Source organism: Schistocerca americana, chromosome 1 (assembly GCF_021461395.2).
Source record: "Schistocerca americana isolate TAMUIC-IGC-003095 chromosome 1, iqSchAmer2.1, whole genome shotgun sequence".
NCBI lineage: Eukaryota > Metazoa > Arthropoda > Insecta > Orthoptera > Acrididae > Schistocerca > Schistocerca americana.
This window is the reverse complement of record NC_060119.1, coordinates 583,745,850-583,758,225: the sequence shown is the minus strand read 5'-3', so window position 1 is coordinate 583,758,225 and position 12,376 is coordinate 583,745,850.

Sequence of the window (12,376 nt, the reverse complement as noted above, 5' to 3'; positions counted from 1 at the left end):
TTTATTACGATTGACGTAATTAATTGTCCAAGAGATAGTGTGACATGTAAAATTCCGAACTCATGCCTACCACAAACATGGAACTATGAGTTACGAAAATTAGGAAAACCGTGGTCACTGCTGAGATAAAGAAAGAAAACACCATCTCATTCACTATAGTTATGTGAAACAAATTACGTACTCCGAAGTAATGAATTAACCGATGTAGATTAAATTTATGATGATGAAATAAGACGTAAAGATAGCACCGCAAACCATCCAGAGCAGCATTCGACTACTTTCGTTTTACAGCTCGAACTTGCGATCTTGGAATCTGCCTAAATCGGCGGTCTTCTATGCCGTATTGTTCCTTTTTCCTTTTTCTTTTCTTTCAATGAACGGAAGCGTTTTTAACCTGACGTGAAGATATGTTGGCTCACTATATTTTTATTTCTTCACCATACTTTTGTTTCTTTAAAAAAAACATAATCTGTCACCGATTATTAAAAAAAACTCTTCTTGAAAACTGAAATAAGTCTTCCTCTAAAATGAGACAGAGTAGACTTCGAAGCACTGACAGATTTCTTGGGGAAACTAATGACTTCTGTGTGAGAAACTAATGAACCATCTTCAGATTATTAAAACTTGTGTACAAAACCCAAAATATTTATCTGAGAGTTTAAACTTTTTTCCGAAAATATGAACTTTACTAGAAACAACTGAATCTCTGGCTCAGAAAAAACTAAGGCTCTTCTTGTAAAAAGAACTAACACTTATTCAGAAAAAACTAGACTCTTCTATTTGCAAAGTCCTAAACAACGTTCTGCCATTTAGTTAAAGCTCATCTTAGGAAAATTGACGCTACTCCCAAAACAGAACTTCTTAGATAAATTTAAGATACATTTTCTAAATTTTGAGACGGTGATTAGAAACCATGCTTAAGAGAATTTCAATCTTAGGAAAATGAGATTCTTTTTAATAAAAAAGGTTTACGTCATTTTCAGAAAAGTTAAGTCTCTTTGCCTGAGAAAATTGAAAAACTTCGTTGATATAAATAAAAACCTCATCTCTGAGATAAATAGAAAATCCTAGTGAGAAACAACTAAAAGCTCGAATCAGAAAGTTTAGTACTCTTCTTCGGGAAAGAAGTCTTCTTCGGAAGAAGGAAACCCCTTTCTTTTCAAAAACGGAAACTTTGTTTTTAACAGATGATTAAAATCTCTAGTTGGGAATGAACTACGATAGTGGTGTAGAAAGATATCTAAGGAAATCTATCTTAAAACTGACGCTTGCGCAGCTATACTCGGTCCACTGGTGAACACAGTCACCATTCACTATGAAATGGAAGTTTGGCTTTGAAAAAAATGTGCAAGAACACAAGTGTACGACCCTTTACCTACTGGAAAGAATTAGCAGTCAGGGATAAGATTTTGCTCAAATCACAACACATACAGCGCCTTTAATAGCCAAAAGTTTGTACTGTGGCGCCAGAGAACTCTCGCTCGTAACCCAACTCTTCCGGCGCTCACTCCCGCCACCTTGAATGACAGTAGCAGGCAGCGCCTTGTAGTCTAACACATCACTTTACGTACACGTCATACAACATTGACTAGAACAGAGTTTACAAGAAGTCGTATCATGGAAATCAGCATTACCGATCAGAGATATCATTGTCTTGACTCTATCAATTCCCAAGAGCCGCTATCACCCGTCTGGCGTTCAGGCAGCTACCCCACGTCTGGTGTCAGAATGTCCGTCATTCTGTCTGCCTCGCTGCGACGACAACCGGCTTCCGCTTGCTCCAGTTACCTTCTCACACATATTCCCTCACGTCTTTTTCAATCGGTATTGTTCTCGCAATTTCTGTTTTCATTCATTCAAGGAATCTTCAGAACGTAAGCTGTATATTATTTCGGTGGCGGAAGTAATTATTGTTGAGCTTTTGAGAGTTGCATTATACTTCAAAGTGACCCAGATAAGTGGCACTATTTTTCAACATTAGGTTGTTGTATATCTCACATCACTCATGTGTGGTCTGGCATTGTCATGCCGAAGGAAAGGATTCTCCTTGAGTGTGCCTTCAGTTTTCTAAGGATCTGAAATGACCTTAGAGAGTTTATGGTGGTGCCTTTACGCATAAATTCCAGATGTGCCACACCTTCAACACTCAACAACACAGTGAACATGACTTTGCTTGCTGATGGCATCGTCGTGATGTTCTTTGGCGCCAGTGATCCTTTATGACGAACTCCATTTATGCTCTCTTACTTTCGGGGTCAAAATAGCAAACCCAGCATTTATCAATTGTCACTATGATGATAAGGAACCCGTCCCCCTCAGGATCAAAACGAAAAATAAATTGTTCACAGATATCCAGTCTTCCCTGTTCCATATCAGGGCAACCATTCGAAGCAACCACTTTCTCTGTACCTCAGTTCTTCAGAGATGACTTGTACTCGCTCTCGTTATATGCAACACTTCAGTGCGAGCTGGGTCTGGATTTTGCGAGGATTTTCTCTCATGAGTTCATGGACCGGTTTCCGATGAGTCTTGTCGGTTGCCAGACGCAGTCGTCTACTCTGGGCTCTGTCACACACGTTGAATTTCCACCATTTCCCTTATTTCGGACATGAACAATTAGGAGCTACATGAATGAGCATAAGAAATACGTTTGTTTTGTCGAACAAATTGTTACTGTTTTTTGAGGAAATCAAAAGTTTCCTGACTGGTGAAACAGCTATTGTATTGCCAAAAAGTGTGCAAAGTCTAGAGTTTATTTGAATTCAATGCATTAGGAGATCACACCGACTTACGTTTGAAGTCTTACTTGTTGACGTGTTTGAAAATCTCCGCACAGTCTATCTCAAAACAAACAGATTGGACCCAGCCTATTATGTGACCAATTCAAGGTACAGAGCAGTTATGACTTGTTGAGCACGGCGTCAGAGATCGTACTGTTAATTGTTCGCGTAGGGATGAGTTCCAAACAACTGGTTCAAAGCTGAAAGGTGAATGTTAACCGTTTGTACAGATTAGTCATAAGCAATCTCTGATTTTCCATGAACGTCTGTTGACAGTTTTGACATATTGAGCATAACAGATCATTCAGACAGATGGCATATTTTAGAAGTAGATCTTGATTACACAGAAAATTTACGCAAACTTCACCCCAATCTGCCATTACGTTGAGAGAAAATGGTACCATTATCACCAAGCCATGAGTTTGAAACAAGCAGATTTGCACAATAAACAATAAGAAAAATTGTGTGATTCACTACAGATATTTAAAGCAGTGTCTGAAGAACTATCTTATCCGGAGTAAAGTTTACTACATATTTTGATTCTGTCAGGTTCCCTGGATGAAGCCGTATATCTATATCACTACTGAGAAATACACTCCTGGAAATTGAAATAAGAACACCGTGAATTCATTGTCCCAGGAAGGGGAAACTTTATTGACACATTTCTGGGGTCAGATACATCACATGATCACACTGACAGAACCACAGGCACATAGACACAGGCAACAGAGCATGCACAATGTCGGCACTAGTACAGTGTATATCCACCTTTCGCAGCAATGCAGGCTGCTATTCTCCCATGGAGACGATCGTAGAGATGCTGGATGTAGTCCTGTGGAACGGCTTGCCATGCCATTTCCACCTGGCGCCTCAGTTGGACCAGCGTTCGTGCTGGACGTGCAGACCGCGTGAGACGACGCTTCATCCAGTCCCAAACATGCTCAATGGGGGACAGATCCGGAGATCTTGCTGGCCAGGGTAGTTGACTTACACCTTCTAGAGCACGTTGGGTGGCACGGGATACATGCGGACGTGCATTGTCCTGTTGGAACAGCAAGTTCCCTTGCCGGTATAGGAATGGTAGAACGATGGGTTCGATGACGGTTTGGATGTACCGTGCACTATTCAGTGTCCCCTCGACGATCACCAGTGGTGTACGGCCAGTGTAGGAGATCGCTCCCCACACCATGATGCCGGGTGTTGGCCCTGTGTGCCTCGGTCGTATGCAGTCCTGATTGTGGCGCTCACCTGCACGGCGCCAAACACGCATACGACCATCATTGGCACCAAGGCAGAAGCGACTCTCATCGCTGAAGACGACACGTCTCCATTCGTCCCTCCATTCACGCCTGTCACGACACCACTGGAGGCGGGCTGCACGATGTTGGGGCGTGAGCGGAAGACGGCCTAACGGTGTGCGGGACCGTAGCCCAGCTTCATGGAGACGGTTGCGAATGGTCCTCCCCGATACCCCAGGAGCAACAGTGTCCCTAATTTGCTGGGAAGTGGCGGTGCGGTCCCCTACGGCACTGCGTAGGATCCTACGGTCTTGGCGTGCATCCGTGCGTCGCTGCGGTCCGGTCCCAGGTCGACGGGCACGTGCACCTTCCGCCGACCACTGGCGACAACATCGATGTACTGTGGAGACCTCACGCCCCACGTGTTGAGCAATTCGGCGGTACGTCCACCCGGCCTCCCGCATGCCCACTATACGCCCTCGCTCAAAGTCTGTCAACTGCACATACGGTTCACGTCCACGCTGTCGCGGCATGCTACCAGTGTTAAAGACTGCGATGGAGCTCCGTATGCCACGGCAAACTGGCTGACACTGACGGCGGCGGTGCACAAATGCTGCGCAGCTAGCGCCATTCGACGGCCAACACCGCGGTTCCTGGTGTGTCCGCTGTGCCGTGCGAGTGATCATTGCTTGTACAGCCCTCTCGCAGTGTCCGGAGCAAGTACGGTGGGTCTGACACACCGGTGTCAATGTGTTCTTTTTTCCATTTCCAGGACTGTATTTGAATTCAGAGTCTTCAAACTCATGAAAGTCTTATTGGCGAAACCATGCAAAACAATTAGTGATGTGGAATTAGTAACAACTAGATACTGTTGCTCTGATTGCAAGACCGAATGTTAAGTGCAAAGCCGCATTTGATGAAAGTATTTTTATAGGTGAGTTAAGGAGACTAAACATTGTTTTTCCTAAGCATACAAAAGAAAAATGGTTCAAATGGCTCTGAGCACTATGGGACTTAACATCTGTGGTCATCAGTCCCCTAGAACTTAGAACTACTTAAACCTAACTAACCTAAGGACATTACACACATCCATGCCCGAGGCAGGATTCGAACCTGCGACCGTAGCAGTCGCGCGGTTCCGGACTGCGCGCCTACAACCGCTAGACCACCGCGGCCGGCCTAAGCATACAATTGTGGGAATGGTCATTTTAGATTTTTCTAAGCTACTGAATTTGCATATTCAGTTTGGCTGTGAGTTAAAGAAATATGAGCCAAATAATGTTAAAACGTGTTACACAGTCACGGGTAATCTAATATGTCACGCTACGACCTCAAATAATGATGTTATTTAAAGTAATGTGCGTGGATATTTTGATACTTTGGTTTACTTGAAAACATTTTTAACATCCCATGTGTGAAATAAAAATACGTGAGTATAATGGAAGATGACTTATCAGGGATTACAGGATTCATAGAACTGACTGCAAAAATATATATTCTCGAAACTGAGGTACAATGCAAAGTGTACGAAACTATTCTCAGTGATGAACTAAGGATTGATGATTACCAGCAATGTGTGGAAATGATACTGAAAAATCGACTGTGCGATATATAATTTGGTCTAAGCTGCACACAGCTTTCACCATAAAACACAGGGATTTACCACATTTCGTACTACATCACGAAGTGAGCACTGTTCGAGTGGTCGTTATGAGCACTGTTCCTGAGGGGGTCCTTGTGAGGACGACAATTGATTTAGCAATATCTTCCTGTAGTGTAGAAACCAGTTTGGATGCTACAGTATCTTTCTTACTCCATTAAACCACTTTTGACAAGCTGTGTGTGCACACTTGTTAAACAGCTCATTGCCTCCTCATCTAGCCTCACGCGGGGGAAAGGAAACGCTGTTACATACCTCTTTACCCCAGAAAAATCCTGCCGAGAATCAAACCAAGTTCTTCATATTGAAGGTAGCAATGCTAATAAGACGGCTACATAAGACGTCGATTTTATTGTGTATATGTGAAAATGTAGCTGAAGTACTTGCCTTAGACCGAGGGTAACTATCACGTGAAACATTATAACGATATAAGTTATTCTGTATGTGTGAAAAAATATAAAAATGTAAAATTTAATCTTATTATGTGTAAGTGAAAACTTGTAGAAGAATTAATGTGAGAAATGTAAAAATATTGAGTCTGTATACGAAGTGTAATTCAAACTATGAATATCCCTTGTCATACTGAGAATGTACTGAAATGTGTGTTGACTGGGATTCGCTAAGACTGTGCGCGGTTTACCAAGTGTGCAACCTACTTTCATTGGACTGTAACCCTTTCCACAATAAATTTTGTATGTGGAGTTTTTTCCTTCTGTTTTTTTCCCTCCCATTCCCTCTGTGATATAATATATTGTTTCTTCTTCATGCACTCAGGGATTAAAGAGAGAGATAAAAAGAGATGTGGAATCTGGCCTGACGTAACATATCCCAACAGGTGAAGAGAGGGTAAGGGGATAGAGAGAGGAATGGCGTGGGATGGCATCATGCATATAGGTAGCAGCCCTGCCTTTGGAGGAAGGCAACCGATACCTTTGCGCAATGTTGTCTTAATGTTGGTAAAACATCCTGCTCCATCTCGAACCCCCATTGTGTTCCCGCTGTAGTGACATATCAACTGGAGAATTCAAAGTGGAAACGGATGTTTCTTCCCTATATGATATTTTGTTATTGAAACACTGTGTCACTAGTGGTGCATTCTATGAATCAGTCATCTATTGCAACCAATAACAGTGCAGATTTTTTGGTGATTACTTTTTCAGTGACATTGATTCAGTCCTTTACATTTGCTATTTAGTTGTCAAAACAGCGTAAGAGGCGCAAAGTATAGAGAAAATTTCCGAAACTTTGCGCAGTGTTTTATTAACTGAGAGTATGTGACACTGTTGATGGTGATCGTAGAGTTGGAAGGGATCGCTATGCTCGGTGGCACTACGTATAATATGCACACTGGCAATGGCAATAAACGTGTTACTGAAAAACAGAAGACTGATGACATCGAAATTAAGTTTAACTGTTAGGAAGTGCCTGCTGAAGTTATCTGTCAGTGTAGCAAAGGGAAACGTCGACTGCAAGAAGGTCAGCAAGAACGTAATTGACGTGGATTAGATGTGTTACAACTGAAGAAAGGAGAAGACTGGATGCGTAAATCGCATAACTAACGATGAGGTAATCAATCGAATTTTGGATGACGGAAATTTGTGGCACGAATTTACCAAAGGAAGACCCGATTGGTAGGACGCTACTTGAGACTTAAAAAAATTGTCAGTTTGTTAAAAATGTAAATGTCGTATTTTATTATTGACTGGAATATCCCACGGGATGCTTTCAGCCTCACGTCGGTAAGGATGTTCAGCTCCACACACACTCACCCCTATCCTTGCGGATGTGTGCGAGTTGTGTCGCATGGACGTCGCATGGATGGTTGTATAGAATAGTTTTGAGTTTAGGTTGTATAATGCTGATGACAAATGGAAATCGTAAAGTGGGTTATTTACAAAAGTTGGAAAGAAAAACGTAGGTACGAGGAAGGTAACTGCGAAGAAACCATGAGTAACTGAAGTACTCCAGTTGATCGACGAAAGATAGAATAAAAAATGTTCATTGAAATCAAAGAGCACAGAAGTACTAATCACTCAGGAATGAAATAAGCAAGAAGTGCAGGGAAGCTAAGGCAAAATGGCTGCATGAACAATGTGAAGAAATCCAAAGAGATACTAATGTTTAAAGGACTGACTCAGCAACGGAAAAGTCAAGACCATCTTCAATGAACAGTTTTTGATGTTGCTGATCAACATTCGTACAGTACTTTTTAAAGGAATAAACCTTTAATGCCATTTTAAAGTATTTGAATTTATGTGTTTAATATAGACTGCTGGAAACGTTAAATGTCCTGCAATGTATGTTGAAGACATAAAATCAAATACTTGAAAATGGCATAAAAAGCCTAAAACTGCGTTGTACTTAAATAAACAATAAAACACTGAAATCGCTGGGTATTCCATTTAAATAACCATTGGTGAAATGAAAACGAAAGGTGGTAACATTAAGAGTGCAATGGTAAGGTTAAACGTAGACGACGACTTCATTAGAGACGGAGCACAAGCTCGGATTACGGAAGGATAAGGGAGGAAATTCGGCCGTGCCATTTCAAAGGAAACATATCGGAATTCGTCTGAAGCTGTTAAGGGATATCACGGAAAATCAAAATAAGGATGGCCGGAAGCGGGCCTCAGCTACACAGGGCGAGAGAGAACAGTTTGAAAGAGTACACTGAAGTTCTCTGTGACAGGGAAGACGTATCTGGAGACATAACAGAAGAATGAAAAGGAATCGATGTGAAAGAAATATGGGATATAGTACTTGAATCAGACTTAAGACCAAATCAGATAGAATGGATAGATAACATTACATCGGAATCACTAGGGGAAGTGATAACAATTCGACTATTCAAATTGGTAAGTATAATGTATGAGACTGACTATATACCATAAGGATTACCAAAAAATATCAACAAATTGGTAAGTATGATGTATGAGACTGGCTATATACCATAAGGATTACAGTTTCGAAGATTGCAAGAGCTGCGAAGTGCGAGAATTACCGCACAGTCAACTTCTCATGCATCCGAGTTGCTGACAAGAATAAAATCCAGAAGAATGGACAAGCAAAATGTTTCAAATGGCTCTGAGCACTATGGGACTCAACTGCTGAGGTTATTAGTCCCCTAGAACTTAGAACTAGTTAAACCTAACTAACCTAAGGACATCACAAACATCCATGCCCGAGGCAGGATTCGAACCTGCGACCGTAGCGGTCTTGCGGTTCCAGACTGCAGCGCCTTTAACCGCACGGCCACTTCGGCCGGCAATGGACAAGCAATTTGAGGATCTCCAAGATGAATATCAATTTGCCTTTAGGGAGGTAATGGCCTGAAAGAAGCAGTTCTGACGATGCAGATGGCAAAAGAAGCAAGACTAGGGAAAGATAAAGACACGTTCATAGGAACTGTCGACATGAAAAAAAAGTTTGACAAGATAGATGGTGCAAGATGTTTGAAATTCCGAGAAAAATAATGGTAAGCTATAGTGAAAGACGGGGAATACATATTATCTACAAGAACATAGATCAAACAATGAGAGTGGAAGAACAAGAACTAACTGCTCGGACTAAAATTGGTGTAAGATAGAATATAGTCTTTTGCCCATATTGTTCAATCAATGTATTGAAGTATCAATGAAGAAAATAAAAGGAGGGGTAAAGAAAGGGATTAAAATTCGGAATGAAAGGATATCAGTGATAAAATTCACTGATGACACTGCTATCCTCAGAAACATTATGAAGAATTACATAATATATGGAATGAAAAGTCTAATGACTACGGAAAATGTATTGAGAGTAAATGTAAGGAAGTGGAAAGCAGTGAGGAGTAGCAGAAATGAGAACCGTGAGATTGACAGTCACGAAGTAGATGGAGTTGAGGAATTCTACTATCTAGGCAGCAAAATAATATATGACTGACAGAGCAAGGAGGACATTAAATACAGAGTATAACTGGAAAAAAGGACATACCTGGCCAAAAGAAGTCTTCTATCATCTGACATGGGTCTTGAGTTGACGAAGAAATGTCTGAGAATGTACGTTTGCAGCACAGCATTGTATGGTATTAAAATTTGTACTTTGAGAGAACTGGAACGAGAGAACTGGAACAGAAGAGAATCGAAGTTTGTGAGACGTGGTGCTACAGAATAATATTAAAAATTAGTTGGACTCATCTACATCTACGTCTACTGGACACTCTGCAAATCACACTTAAGTGAATAGCACAGGGTTCATCGAACTAGGTGCACAATAATTCGCTATTATTTCAATCTCGAACAGCGGGCTGAAGACGATCACTTATTTCTTTCCGTGCTAGCTCTAATTTCCCTTATTTTATTATGATGAGCGTTTCTCCCTATGTGGGTCAATGAAATATTTCGCATTCGGAGGAGAAAGTTGGTCATTGAAATTTCATGACAAGATTCCAAAAAACTGATTTGTCTCAGTGATCTCCACCAATATCATGTGTCTCTCAGTGACACTCTTTCCCCAGTTTCGCGATAATGGAAAATGTGCTGCTCTGTTTTGAACTTTCTCGATGTACACCGTTAATTCTATGTGGTAAGGATCCCAGACCGCGCAGCCGTACTCCAAAAGAGGCCTTACAAGTTTAGTGTAGGCAGTCTTCTTAGTAGAGCTATCATATTTTCTAAGTTTCCTGCAAACATATAGCAGTCTTTGGTTTGCCTTTCCAACAATGTTTTATTTGAGTTCCTCCCTGTTTAAGTTGTTCGTAATTGCAATTTCTAGGCATTTAGTAGAATTTACGGCTTTCAGATTTGACCGATTTGTCGTGAGACTGAAGTTTGACGCATTCCTTTCAACCCTCATGTGGATCACCTCACACTTCTCATTATGTTGTGTCTGTTGCCAATATTTTCACCATACATATATCTTTTCTAAATCGTTTTGCGGTTTGTTTTGGTCTTCTGACGACGTTACTGGACGATAAACAACAGCATCATCTGCAAATACCTAAGACGGCTGCTGAGATGGTCTCCTAAATCGTTCTTATAGGCAAGGAACGGCAAAGGGCCTGTAACACTATCTTGTTAAACTGCAGAAATCACTTTGGTTCAACCCGATGGCTTCCCGTCAGCTACTACGAACTGTAACCTCACTAACAGGATATCAACAGTACTGTCACAAAATTGAGACGATATTCTATAAGAGCCGGCCGATATGTGGCCGAGAGGTTCTACGCGCTTCACTCTGGAAATGCGCAACCACTACGGTCACAGATTCGAATCCTGCCTCGGGCACGGATGTGTGCGAGGTCCTTAGGTTATTTGGGTTTAAGTAGTTCTAAGTTCTAGGGGACTGATGACCTCCGATGTTAAGTCCCATAGCGCTCAGAGCCATTTAAACCATTTTTATTATATAACATCGCACTGTCTCTACAATTCACTTATGTGGTACAGTGTCAAAAGCCTTCTGGAAATACAGAAGTACGGAATCAATATAGAATCCCTTATCAATAGCAGTCAACACTTTGTATGAGTAAAGAGCTAATTGTGTTTCATAAAAACAATGTTTTATAAATCCGTGTTGAGTGTGTGTCAATAGATCATTCTTTTCGATGTAATTCATAATGTTTGAACACATTGTTGTTCCAACATACTTCTGCATATCGACGTTAATGATCTGGGCCTGTAACTAGCTGATTGCTCCTACTAACCTTCATGAATATTGGTGCGATCTGTGCAACAACGCAGTTATTGGGTACGGATCTTTCATCGGGCGAGCGGTTTTATGAATATATGATTATTAAATATGGAGCTACTTTATCAGCATACGCTGTAATGATCCTAATTATTACACAGTTTCAACCGGAAGACATGCTTCACTACTTCGAGGATACCTGCTTTTAAGCTACTCATAGTTGCAACTCATCTTGATTCGAATTTTTGAATATTTGCTTCGCCTTATTAGGTGAAAGAATTTCGGAAGGCTGTGTTAGTAATTTTGTCTGCTTTAGCAACACTGTCGTCGATAGTATTTCCATTGCTATCGCGCATCGATTGTGTCTTGCCACCAGCTCTCTTTACACACAACCTGAAGCTCTCACGAATTTTTGCCAGGGTTCGAAGCAAATTTTCGCTGTGGAAACTATTATAAGCAAAATTTTGAGCTTCTGTAAAAGATCGCCAACCTAGGAGATTTTGCGTCCGTTTACTTTTGGTGTTTTTTATTTTCCGTTGTTCCTGCAACAGTGTCCTTACCATATTGTGCACCAAGAAGGATCAGCTCCGTCGTTTGTTAATTTGTTTTGCATAAATCTCTCAATTGCTGACGATAATATAGCTATGATTTCAAGCCACATCCGGTCTACACTTATATTGTGAATTTGGAAGGTGTGAAGATTGTCTCTCAGGAAGGCGACAAGTGAATTTTTATCTGCTTTTTCGATAAGGTATATTTTTCGTTTATTTTTGGAGCATTTAGGGGTTACAATATTCAGTCTCGCTACGACAAGCCTGTGATCACTAATCCCAGTATTCGTTTTTATGCTGGCTTTTAGATCAGGGCCGTCGGTAGCCGCGTGGTCTCGGGCGTCTTGTCACGGTCCGCGCAGCTGCAGCTCCCCCACCCCCCTCCCGCCACCGCCTGCCGAAGTGGCCGTGCGGTTAAAGGCGCTGCAATCTGGAACCGCAAGACCGCTACGGTCGCAGGTTCGAGTCCTGCCTCGGTCATGGATG